This window comes from Calonectris borealis, chromosome 2 (assembly GCF_964195595.1).
Source record: "Calonectris borealis chromosome 2, bCalBor7.hap1.2, whole genome shotgun sequence".
NCBI classification, from domain to species: domain Eukaryota; kingdom Metazoa; phylum Chordata; class Aves; order Procellariiformes; family Procellariidae; genus Calonectris; species Calonectris borealis.
The window spans coordinates 34,625,138-34,638,482 of record NC_134313.1 but is presented as its reverse complement, the minus strand read 5'-3'; positions in this window follow the sequence as shown (position 1 = coordinate 34,638,482).

Below are 13,345 nucleotides of genomic sequence, written 5' to 3'. Positions count from 1 at the left end.
TTTTTCACAATGGTAAAGCATCTTCAAAACAGATGCCTAGCTTTGTTAACAATGAGTAATTCCTCTTTTGGAAGAATTGTTCGAAGTGAATAAGGCTAATTCACATGGCTCATTTCACAAAATGGGGATTAGATCTTTTTATATGAAAACTGTATTTTAAGCAAAATGAAGTAAGTTTATCTTTTGAGCTAGGACAGCTCTTTTGTTTCACAGGACATTGTAGTGGAAAGCTTATGACCATTAATAAAGGAAGAACAGTCACCCCCAAATGTTTAGATAGTCTACCATATACACCAAGGTATTTGGGCCGATTTTTGCTTTGTTTTTGAAACAAAACCATGCAATGACTTATTTCTGCTGATGAGTAATTAATTTAATTGAAACATGGAATTAATAATCTATTTATTACCATTTATTTATCATTGCATATTTGAATTAGAAACAAAGGAAAACACTTCCTTGTGCAGGGCGCTGTGAAAAGCTACATCAGCGTTTAAAAATCTTGTGAAGTGAGACCCTGTGTGACATGGGCATACCAGAGAAAGGCAACTGGAGACCTGCAACTCAAGACTGAAACAATGTGCTACTTCTTGGAGGGGCTGATATTGTTGTGGCTATCCCTGGGAGCCATGCTTTCTAGATGAGAGGTTTTTCTCCAGCCTCTTGCCTGTGTTTTGACCTGACACTCCAGATGCAGCTGACTGTCTATGTCTGACATATGAGGTCTCTGAAAAAAGCTTGCAATGCTAAGTTGTCAGTGCTTGGAATACTTACAGACCCTGTAACAGGAAGTGTAATTAGGGAGTGCTGAACAAGCCTCGCATGCAGAATAAGAGTTTTGACATGAGTTCTGGAAGATGAGTTTCAGAATAATTCATGAATAACTCTTGATGAAGCCACTTTTCCTCATTCACTCCAGTTCCTGAAAGAAACAGTAAACAAACGGGTAGTTCATATCTGAAGTTTGTCCTCATTTCTGTGCTCATCTGACACTCGCATTTCCTCCTGTTGTTCCTTCTGCTCTGTTCGTATGGAGATCATCTGGCCCCCATGCTGCTGAGAAATCTCTCTGTCCTCCAGAACTCGATGTGGACGAAGGTAGCAAATTCACTGCTGATCAGATTGGTTTTATGCTGATCAGATTGGTTTTACAGGCTGGATAGCCTTAGCTTTTTCTAAGCTGGAAAAGAACATGCTTGCTTAAACTATACTACAGTGGTGAAAAAGGGAGTTTTCAGATACGCAGAATGAAATGGGTAGCAAACTAAGGTTACCTTTCTCTTTGAAAAACTTTCAACACCCCTTCCTCCCTGCAAGCAGTGCTTGAATTGTTGTGGTTTGCTGGTGATTCAATAATCAAAATCTTATTTGTAGTGTCTTTGTAGCAGACTGCAGAGATTAGGAATTTAGTCACTGCAGTTAATGTTCTTCCTGAAGTGGAAAACCACAACTAAGGGACTGAAATATGAAGAAAGAGTGGGGGATGGAAGAAAAATGAAAAGGTAGAGCATACCTTTGTCCAAGGTTTTCATTTGTGTCTAACCTTCCCTGTCATTTCTATCCTTCTAATTCTTTCAGGAGATGATAGAAAAATGTCCTCTCTGACTACAGAAAAGCACTCTCAAATTTCCGTGCCACTACTTGAAACGTGGTGATGCTTTTAAAGCAGACATTTTCCATGGCCTTAACTGCTCACAGGTCTGTCCTAAAACCAAAGTAGCCACTGCGCATACCTAGTAAGTACTGTTCATAAACATTTTTATAATGTTTGACCTTAAGAGTGACCTGAAGATTAATGGATATGTTGTATCAGTTTTAATGGGTCTCTTCTCCCTTGGATGCGCACATGTGACTCCCATTAGCCTTAATGGGAGTTATATGTGTGCCTAGAGGTTAGACAAGATCTCTAAAGGTGCTGTTATGCTCTGTTGTATTAACGATCCCATAATTGCTGAGGTGCTGCACCTTTGCATTGAAAGCAAACTAATTAAATCAGTAGTATAAGTTGGTATGCTAGCATACCTGGCACATTTGTGTGTTTTCCTGTCAGTCCCTCAGTACACAGAGGAAGAGGCCAAATCAAATGTGGAATTTAAATTTTAACTGTGACTTGGCTTCCTTTTTAATATTTTTTTTTTTAATCCAAAATGATTTTATGAATTTGATTCCTAAGAAAGATGATGGTTCGTGCTAATACGGAGGGAGAAGCTGAATGTGGTGGTTTATTTTATCATTAAAGTGTGTATTGAGAAAAGGACTGAATTGATTCTTATTTTTGATGTTCCAACTCATGCACTTTGAAAAAGGCAGTTAGGTCTAGAGGATTAACATGAAGCTTGATGTTCGATTTTAATTATGGCTTTGTTACTCATTTCTTCCAAGTGCCTTTAGACAAAGCACTTCACCTTTCTTTGATTTCCCGGTATGTAAAATATCTGCTTGCTTCTTAGTGTTGTAGACATAAATTAATATCTATTCTAAGCTTTGAAATTTTAAGATTGGTACATCGAACTGTATTCTGCTGGCATAATCATGACAGCACAGGAGGAGGAAAAAAATCATAGTACCTACATGATACAGCCAGCAGAAGCCCTGGTGGAGATGCAGATCTGTTGAGAGAACTGATTCTGTTCCATAGTTTATGATGCGTAAGACAGTGAGTGCACTGGTACTGAAAAATCTTTGGTATGGGTTTTGGTGGAAGAGATTGTACAGTAGGCAAATTTACATTGTATAGACTTTAGACATTTTTATCAAACAAAATAATAATTAGAATTTGACTGTCACTGTGAAAATTTGTGTGCTGTATTCCATGACTATTTCCAAACGTTTGAAAATCAGCCATGATGTAGTCTTCTTTGAAGATATAAATTTGGGGAAAGAATGACTCTTAATATTTACATTCTGGAGGACAAGAAGGGTTTATGTGGTAACCTCCACATTTAAAGTTGGTTGGTGGTTGGGTTTTTTTGTCTTTTGTCAGATTAAGGTATTATATAAACTCAATTTCGTGATTCAGTTTTGCTATTTGTGAAGTAACAGAAAGATCTTGCATCTTTTCTGGTTTATTTTTTTATGATTATTTTATTTTGCCCTTATGTGATTCTTAGTCCCTAACAGAAAGCAACAAATTTCCACTGAGACTGTGGTGGTAATGTCTTTAGCTCTGTAATTTAAAATACCTGGAAAAATCTTGTGAATGGTTTTGTAAATATAATTCCCTACATTTGACTCCAATGTATAAAATATATGGTATAGTTTGATCAAAATTTTCTTCCTCAAGTAAATTTCAAACATTAATTTCCTTGGGTTTTTTTAGTAATTTGTCATTATTTCTCCTTTAATCTTTCCTTCTAAAGAAGAAATATTCTTATCAGTGTTATATTAAGGCTATGTAGAATATTGTTAAAGAAAGTTGAAAATTAATACAAAATTTAGCTCATTTCAATTTTTATCTGTATATTATCCATAAAAAAGAAGGAACAGGTCTATTTTGTAGCCCTGGCAAACTGCATACCTTTAATTTCCAAGTTTTTAGGTATGTTTCTATGTACTTGAGGTTCTTTGTCCTAAATTGTGCTTTGATGGCATACTGTAAACTCCCAGAGATAGGGATTTTGTCCTATGTATTTTTACAGTGTCAAGCACCTGCCCTCTCATGGAGGAAGCTTCTGCTGGGAAAAAAAAAAAAATTCTATTTTTGCTATTCTTTATAGACCAGTTTTCTAAGCAGAATAAACAACATCTTCAGAAGGATTTAGATTTTTTTTTTCTTTTTCCAGCATAACTATGCTTGTATTATTTTTGACAGTATGATGGTTGACTGAGAGTGAGTGATTTATTATATCCCCCATATTGTAAGGATGATTGAATACTGGAGCGGGTTGCCCAGACGGGTTGTGGAGTCTCCATCCCTGGAGATAGTTAAAACTCGAATGGACACAACTCTTAACCTGCTTTGAGTGGGGGGTTGGACAAGACGACCTCTGGAGTTCCATTCCAACCTCAACCATTCCATGATTCTGTAATTTGTGTAGTTAACCTCGTTGAGAATTTTTCATTGTAGACCAGCTTTCAAATACCAGTTCAAATATTTAAAATGGTAATTGATATTAGGTAGTTTTTATCCCTATCTTAAATTAAAAAACACATAAACAGAAGCAGTTAGCATAACATAATTGGCCACATGGAATGTTATAAGGCTGAACAATTGAATATATATAATGCACTGTGCTGAGTAAATTACAGTTTTCTCAGAACGGAAAGACTGTACACAGTACCAATAAGCAAGCTGCCTATGTTTTAGCCTCATTTGGCATACTACCTGAGTAAATATTGCAATAAATATTAATTGCTTTAATTACCTATGTTTAATTTTTATGTGTAAACTCTTGATTGCCTTACAAATTCCTTTTATATTAAGTATTCATAGTTTTAACATGAATGAACTAGTTAGACCTTTTGAGAGATTTTTTGACATGTAATAGTTAAATTTTAACTGAGTAATAGAAATATTAGGTGGTTTACTGGGAAGTCAAGATGTTGAAGCTGAGAACAAAAGCAAGTTATTGGGATTTTTTTGAGTTGTAGCCTGACTACTGTTGAGTAGTTCTGTACACAACTTAGTTCTAATTCTGATTCACTGGGGTTTACTGTAGCCAGCTATTTACCTCAGTTCTGCAAAAAGGTAGCTGCGTTGGTAAATTAAAGCATGAGCTTGCATTTTAGCCTCCCTGTTTCATAATCCTGTACCTTTGCTAACAGTTGTAAACTTTAGTGGTCTGAAAACTGGGATGATTTAGGCAGGAAGTGTTACTGAAACACTGCAAGTGAAAAACAGATTGGTGATACCATCTCAGTAGCAATTTGTTTGAACTTGCCCCCAGAGCTCTTGAGGATTTTGGAATCTTGTAATTCATTAGGTAGTATTCCATAAAGTTGTTGTGTATGCCAAGTATATTAAAAGTCACTGATTGTATCCATGAAAAAGGTCTGCTACATTGCATATGCCCAAATAATTGTAAGAATGCTAATAAATCACTCTAGATTAATGATTCCTATATGAAATTAATAAAGAAAAAGTAAAAAAAATGACATGAAAACCTAACGTTGCTTTTGGTAATCTGTACTTTTTATTACCTCCACTCGCACATTTCAAAGATGGAAGAAAATGGGTGGTTAAATTTGTTAGTTGTCTATGGAGAGATTGATTTGATATGCTTTCTCTAGCTTGTGTTAGAATCATAGAATCATTAAGGTTGGAAAAGACCTCTAAGATCATCGTGTCCAACCGTCAACCCAACACACCATGCCCGCTACACCACGTCCCTAAGTGCCTCATCTACACGTCTTTTAAATACTTCCAGGGATGGTGACTCCACCACTTCCCTGGGCAGCCTGTTCCAAGGCCTGATCACTCTTTCAGTAAAGAAATCTTTCCTACTATCCAATCTAAACCTTCCTTGGCGCAACTTGAGGCCACTTCCTCTTGTCCTATTGCTAGTTACTTGGGAGAAGAGACCAACACCCACCTCGCTACAACCTCCTTTCAGGTAGTTGTAGAGCGCGATGAGGTCTCCCCTCAGCCTCCTCTTCTCCAGACTAAACAGTCCCAGTTCCCTCAGCTGCTCCTCATAAGACTTGTGCTCCAGGCCCTTCACCAGCTTTGTTGCCCTTCTCTGGACACGCCCCAGCACCTCCATGTCCTTCTTGTAGTGAGGGGCCCAAAACTGAACACAGGATTCGAGGTGCAGCCTCACCAATGCCCAGTACAGGGGCACGATCACCTCCCTACTCCTGCTGGCCACACTATTTCTGATACAGGCCAGGATGCCATTGGCCTTCTTGGCCACCTGGGCACACTGCTGGCTCATGTTCAGCCAGCTGTCAATCAGCACCTCCAGGTCCTTTTCTGCCAGGCAGCTTTCCAGCCACTCTTCCCCAAGCCTGTAGCGTTGCCTGGGGTTGTTGTGGCCGAAGTGCAGGACCTGGCACTTGGCCTTGTTGAACCTCATACAGTTGGCCTCGGCCCATCGATCCAGCCTGTCCAGGTCCCTCTGCAGAGCCTTCCTACCCTCGAGCAGATCAACACTCCCGCCCAACTTGGTGTCGTCTGCAAACTTACTGAGGGAGCACTCAATCCCCTCATCCAGATCATTGATAAAGATATTGAACAAGACTGGCCCCAGAACTGAGCCCTGGGGAACACCGCTCGTGACCGGCCGCCAACTGGATTTAACTCCGTTCACCACAACTCTCTGGGCTCGGCCGTCCAGCCAGTTTTTTACCCAGCGAAGAGTGCACCTGTCTAGGCCGTGAGCCGCCAGCTTCTCTAGGAGAATGCTGTGGGAGACAGTGTCAAAGGCTTTACTGAAGTCCAGGTAGACCACATCCACAGCCTTTCCCTCATCCACTAGGCGGGTCACCTGGTCATAGAAGGAGATCAGGTTGGTTGGTGTTGAACCCAGCTACAAAAATTAGTAAGTTATTACAAAAATTGCAGACATCAAGTTGTGCATGGGAATAGGCTAAAAAGGGCCAGAGCTTGTCTTGACTTTTTCTTTTCTTTTTTTTTTTTTTTATAATAAAACTTAAATTTTGTCTGTCCTTTTTATGTGTGTTCAGTTTTGCAGTGGGACAAGAAACAGAGTCCAACTCTGCATTCTTTTATGAGTGAATAATTTGTCCCGTTCAGTTCATTCTGCAGCTAATGTCACAGAAAAATGCTGTAGGAATTCAGTGCTCTTTAACTCAATTTTCATAAGCCACAGTTGCTCATAGCTGGGATAAAGGGGCTAATCTGATTCTGAATGAAGGTATGTGATGGATAAACAGGAGTATTTGTTGGGTTTTGTAGGGTACATATTAATGATGATTTCGTCACCCTGATAGGCTTTTCAAATGATGGTTTATTTCAAATTGGAGGAGATTATCACCAAACATGTTCTTTGTCATGTAATGAAAGAAAAAAAATTCATTTGACTGTTCATGTATTTGTATATGCAAAATCATCTACGTTATGCAGATGCCTAAAAGCAGGAGGAGAACTGGATTTGAGAGGAAACCCATGTTGTATTCTGATATCAACAGCAACTTAGATCACATTGGTATCACATCAGAATAATGTTTTACAGCCTCTGCCAATTTAAAAATCAAATTGATGTTAGATTTGTATAGAACGACACATTTGACTGACAGAAAAGGCTGTTATAGGTGGATGTGATGTTCTATCCTTGTGTAACAAGGATTTTGACTGACAGTTTGACAATAGTACACTTTCTATCCTATATATTCCAAATGATTATTATTACAATACAAAACATTTTTGCGCTTGCTGTATATAGATAACATGTACACTTTTTGTGTAATAACATTCAAGAAGAGAAGGTTTCTTTTATGTCTTAAAGATGATGACAATTAATGAAGGCTCTGTCTGACACTTATAACCAATGTCAAGGATTGCTATTGTGGTACATGGTAATGTAAAAACTATTGGGTACTTAGCTCCCAGTGAAGGATCAGCATAACTCTTGACACGTGCTATATGGTGGATGAAATAAATCTCCTTGGAGAGCAATAGAAATATGTCTTAAACTGAAGAGTACCCTTTCGGTTTTATAATCCCTCTTTACAGCTTTGGAGTTCTTTGCATCACTGTAAAATGCGGTTTTAATCTGAAAAGTAACCGTTTAAAATCGTACCTATTAATGCAACAAACTTGCTTTCTGTGCTTTGCAGTCAACAGTTCTCGACACAAGATCTAAGATTCTTCTTCAGAACAATGTCTAGAGATAACGAAGGTAGAGTTTTTCTTACTGGGGTCTCTTCCTCATTTTCTTTTGGGGGGACCATCTTTTAGTGGTATCCTTCTCATTTTAAGATTTACACTTTGTCCCTTTAGATCTTTGCAGCACTGTGTACACTAACTTGATTCTCAAAGCACAGGTGTCTCCTACTTTGTGTAGGTTTTCATGAGAGCAGGAACACTACAGTATGTCTACATTATATTTGATGATGATACAAAGATCAACATTAAAATCTAAACATCTCTGTAAACTTCAGTTTAGTGTTGCATGCAACTAAGGAAGAAGGCATGCTCTTTTATGACCCTCCCAATGAAAAATAATATAAAAAAATTTGAATTAAAAAAATGGGGCGACATTCATCAAAACAGATCTCCCTCTTATCTTTCTGATTATCTAGACTAGGAAACATGATAAATACAAAGGTTGCTTTTACAATATTGTGGTTTTTTTTTTAATTGGCTTACTGTGAAGGATATTTTTCTTAAACGACTGTATTTGGTAAAGGAATTAAATAGATTAATTTTTTCATCTCATTATGTACTATCAGAGGGATCTTGGTATCTCAGGTTTATTCAATAAGATTTTATTTTTCTGTGGAAGGACAAATTCAGTAAGTGTTTTATCCAACAACAGGGTTATTTATTAGCTTGGGGCAGTGATGGTGATATTTCCTGCAAAGCACTAAGAAGATCTTTAAAAAATATTTACCCTGTTACTAGTGGTGCCAGCTCAACTCTTTGTCAGTTTTAGATATAATACCAGTGCTTCTCTAGCAGTGATTTATGACATGAAGGAAGGGATAAAAGTAATTTGGGAAATAATATTATCCAGTTAGAAAACGATCAGTCAGAAAAATTGTAGTTTTATCAATATAAACTGCGAAGTTTTTAAGTGAAGCGAACTAAAAAAAAAATTCCATTATCTGGAATTATATTGATCTGCACATAGTTCATTGTGATAATGCAAACATCTGCTACTTAATTTGAGAGAGTACTAACAATAATCATCTGTATATGGGCCAACTTCTAGAGGTTGTTAAAGCACATGCTTTGCTGACCACTAAAGACTGTTGAGATTGTAAACGCAGACTGAGTTCTAGTTTCTGAGCAGGATGTATTATATAGGTACAGAATTGTACTCTACCTCCTCTCAGCTGACCACATCTGTCTGTGTCCCTCTTGTTTAACACAGCTTTTCTTTCCCTGGCATCTTTCCTCATCTTGCTTAACCCATATCCTCACCTTACTTTCTGTCCTGGCTTTGCTCATTGTTCTTCATGAGCAAATACAGGTCTAAACCTCTCTCTTAGTTTCTTCCCCTTCTGCTGTTTTTTTTTTCTCTGACCTTTTTTATCATTGTTCCAGTAGCAGTTGTCTGTCTCATCTACCTAATTGTCTTTAATCTTTCTCCCCTCTTTTATGCTTCTCGCATCTGTGAACTCACAGTGCTCAATTAGTGAAGAAGGAAATGTTCCCTTGCTGTCTATTCTTGTCTTTGGCATTGTAACAGCCTGGAACAGAGGCAACTACAAAGGGCTGGATTAGCTCCTTCATCTTCAGCTTGGAGAATACTCAGTAGGGATTTTTTTTTTTCAGACACTTTTGCTTTTGGAATGAACTTTCTGCTGAGCATATGCAAAGTATAATTTACAGAGATTCACAACTTGGCCAAAGGTGAGAGAATTTCTGCAGGGTTCATGAAAGCACAGTATTGAGATAGTTCATCCCATATGCCTTATTTCAAGCCTTTGTGTTAAATTGTGATGAGGTTTATGCTTTTAAGCAAAAGATTTCCTCACTTTTAATAAGGACAAAGCATTTCATATGTACTTCATTTTTGAAGTGGATGCAGCATTTTTCTTGACATCCATATGTGTAATTCTTTCCCTGGTTTAACAAAAATGAAGAGTGCGGTCTGGGACGTGCATAACAACATGCCAGCCAAAAAGTAAGGATTTGTCACTTGGGGAGCTGAAATACTAGGTTTTAGAATTCGGCAAAGTCTGATGTCTGTAAACATTTGCTGTACAACGAACACCACTTATAAATATATGCGAGGGAAACGTATATACATTTGTCAAGTTACCTTATTTTTCTAATTTAAAAAAAAAATTAATCTCCTTAGCAGAGACATTTCCTTTCAGAGTAAAGACCTGATTCTAGAGTCTCATAGACAATATTTAATTTGCAAGATAGCATAATGAAAATATGTTAATAGCTTTTTCAATAAGTTAATAGCTTTCAAGTTCATACTAATTAGTTTGTTAAAATATTCTATTGGTAAAAGACTTCTTTTTTTTCCCCAGTAAAAGTTAAAAATGTAGACTTATAGGGACCATCTTGCCAATAGGAAGGGCAGAATGAGAAGTAGTATCAACATTGCTAGAAAAAAATAATTAGCAAGTGAGTGGTGAAGGAAGCTGCCATAATTGGCATCAAAGATAACTTTCTGTCATTTTACAGTGAAATCTGAAAGAGTGTAGGAGTGGATCTTGCAGAGAAGGTGAGCATTCTTGGGAACAAGTACGTGAAGGCAAACTTCTCATGGTGGCGTATTTGGTCCCAGGTGTCTTGCATTCCTGACTACCTACAGCAGCAGTGGCAGGAAGGGTGAGTAGTACCCCGTTCTCTGCCCATCCTTGGTGGCTAGAGCACCATGGAATTAAAGTGTATGTCTTCACGTTGAGAAGATAACCTGTATCTCTCATTTTCCATGTTAATGCTCTATTGTTAGAGTAGTGCAATACTTTGTTCAGTGAGAAGTAACAAAGTATGTTTTCCTTGATTTTTTTTTTTTTTTTTTTTTTTGGTATCATATGTCCCCTACATCCTGCCACTGTAAAATCCAGCTATTTGCTACCTCCCTCTTTCTTTGGCATCTTTTAGTACTACCTCTAGATCTCCCTAGGGCTTTTTAAAGCAGTACCCCTTATAACCTTATACATTCAGTCCTCTAATAGCCTTTGAATCCCACTGCAGTTTTTCACATTTCTTTCTCATGTCCTTTTGAAAACATATGCTTGTAGTACCTTCAGCTTGCTTTCGCTTCTGTTAGTTGGGCAAAAAGGCATCATGTGCTCTGGCTTATTCCAAACAAAGCTTGTGCTTATTCCAAAGAATGCATGTGCTGCATGGCTGGCTGGCCGTTGTCAAAGTGAGTAACATCTAAAGTCTCCCTGTTCTACCATCAGTCAAGGAACTAATAGAGATTATTCCCACCTTTCTATCCCCTGGCCCTCCCCATTTACTACAACAGCTGTAATATCTTTGGGAACTCAGTCACTCTCAAATTTGGTAGAACTAGGTCCCTGGATTAAAATTTAAGGTAATATGGTCAATGAGACAATCTCGAGTTGGGAATTTTACTTGAGATAATTTATTGCAAACCAACGTGAATCTCTGATCGCTGTTTTGAGTGTTGAGAAGAAGAAAATGACAAGAAATTAGACACACACTTAACATAAACGTGTGTCCCCCCCCGCCTCAGTGCAACTGCACTTATTTTGCCATGAGTTGTACTCGGTCCGGGCAAACACCTCTGGTATGGCGATGGGCAGCCAGGAGGTTGGGATGGTCTGTGTGGTGGTTTCTGTCTGCTAATGCGTGTCAATGGTTCCTGTGTGGATCACCTGTAAGCCACAGTCCCTTAGGGGTGTCCCTGCACTGCTATGAGTCACTAGCGGCTACAATCCTTTAGAGGTGTCCCTGCCCTGCTGTGGTTTGCCCACAGTCGCAATCCCTCGGGGTGTCCCTACTGCCTTCTGGCTTGGAGTGCCCCATCCTCACCAAGTGTGTCTCCAGCCCCTCACACCTGCCTCTGTCTGTCTTAAATATGTTTGAGCAGGGATGCCGTAGGCTCCTCTGGTAGACTGAAGTTTTTTCCACCATTTTTATCTCATTTGGGACAGGCTGGAGCCAATTTTGACAGGCACATAGCAGTTCATGACCTCCTCCCATATAGGTCACCACTGCAGCTCGTGCTACTTAAAGCCTATAAAATATGCTCATTTACAGCTGAGTAAAACAAGATGAATGAATAGACAGATGACATAAAGTGTACCTCTTGTTTCCATACAAAACTATGGAGAAAAAAAGAGGGCACTAACTTTTCCTCTGCTGTTTTTTTTGTAGAAGGCAAGGTATTTGCATTATCATTCATGGGATGAATGAGATGCTTACTACAAAGGAAGAATTTTTTCAGTGAATTTTAGTCTTAGATAGGCATCTAATAGGAGTGTTCCTTTTGGAGTGGTATTAGATAGGAAAGATCAGCAGAGAAATTGCATTTGAGGCCCTGTCTCTCTTATATTTTTAATTAGTGGTTCTTCTTCCTTACAGTACAGCTGTTATAATTCCTAATTAAGCAATTAACTGTACTTGTTGGGTAAAAAAAAAGAAAAAATTAATTTTGAGACTTACATTTGGTTCATAGTCCCTAGGAAAATGGGGATCTGGTCAACATGTGAATTTTCTTGTTAAAATTCCAGCTTTCTGTTCATTCAGACTTCTCTCAAATGGCATACTTCATTCTGACTAATGTAACACTTCAGAAAATGTCCTCGCTCTCTGTGAACAGAGTGTCTCATTTTTACTTTGGTTACAATTGGTTAGGTGACTTTGCTTTTATATTTTTATCCTAATAGCATTTTTCTTCTTGTTCTCAAAAATAATTTCCTGGTTCCATACTTTGTTGAAAGTATTTCGTTCTGTTGATTATTATAAGGTTTCAGCATTTTTTCTGTGATTTAATCTTCAAGCATAACTCTGTATAATTATCAGTTTTATGTGAAATCTGGTTTGGTCAAACATGATACTGTTTTAGCTCTCTTGTAGAAGATTTATAGAATCCAATGTTGTATAGAACCTCGATTTTTAAAATATTCATATAATAATTATTCATTATTTACTTTAAACTGTGTTGGTGTTTTGCAAAGGAGACAAAATCCTGCTCACATCGGGCAAAGGATGGAGCTGTAGAAAATTATAAATATTATATTTTCACTGTGAGTTAGAAAAATAATTTCACTTCTTCCAGTCTTTGTGGCAGTCATGAGTTTATGGAAGGAGTTGAATGAGGCAAAGAAGTTTGTATAGCAAACAGGGTTAGAATTGTACAAGGAGTTAAAATTTGTCTTGGTAAGCTTCCAAAAGCTATATCCTAAAGGAAACCGTGTTGTTAGTATGTTACAGAACCTTTAACCTATAGTTCAGTCTAAACTTCTAATAAAAGTAAGAAAGCTTGCCCTTTTCCGTAGCAGTTCCTTGGGGCTACATTTTAAACATTTTGGTTCTGTTTAGTTGTTTTTATTTCAATACATATTAACTTACTCTTATGGTTTAACCCCAGCCAGCAATGTCATGCTGAACAAAAACCTGGGGGGGTTGTCTGGGGGGGTGCAGCTGCTGCTTGGGAACTGGCTGGGCATCGGTCAGCGGGTAGTGAGCAATTGCATTATGCATCACTTGTTTTGTATAATTTTTAACATTATTATTATTTCTGTCCCATTAAATTTCTTTATCTCGGGGGAAAAAACAAAACAA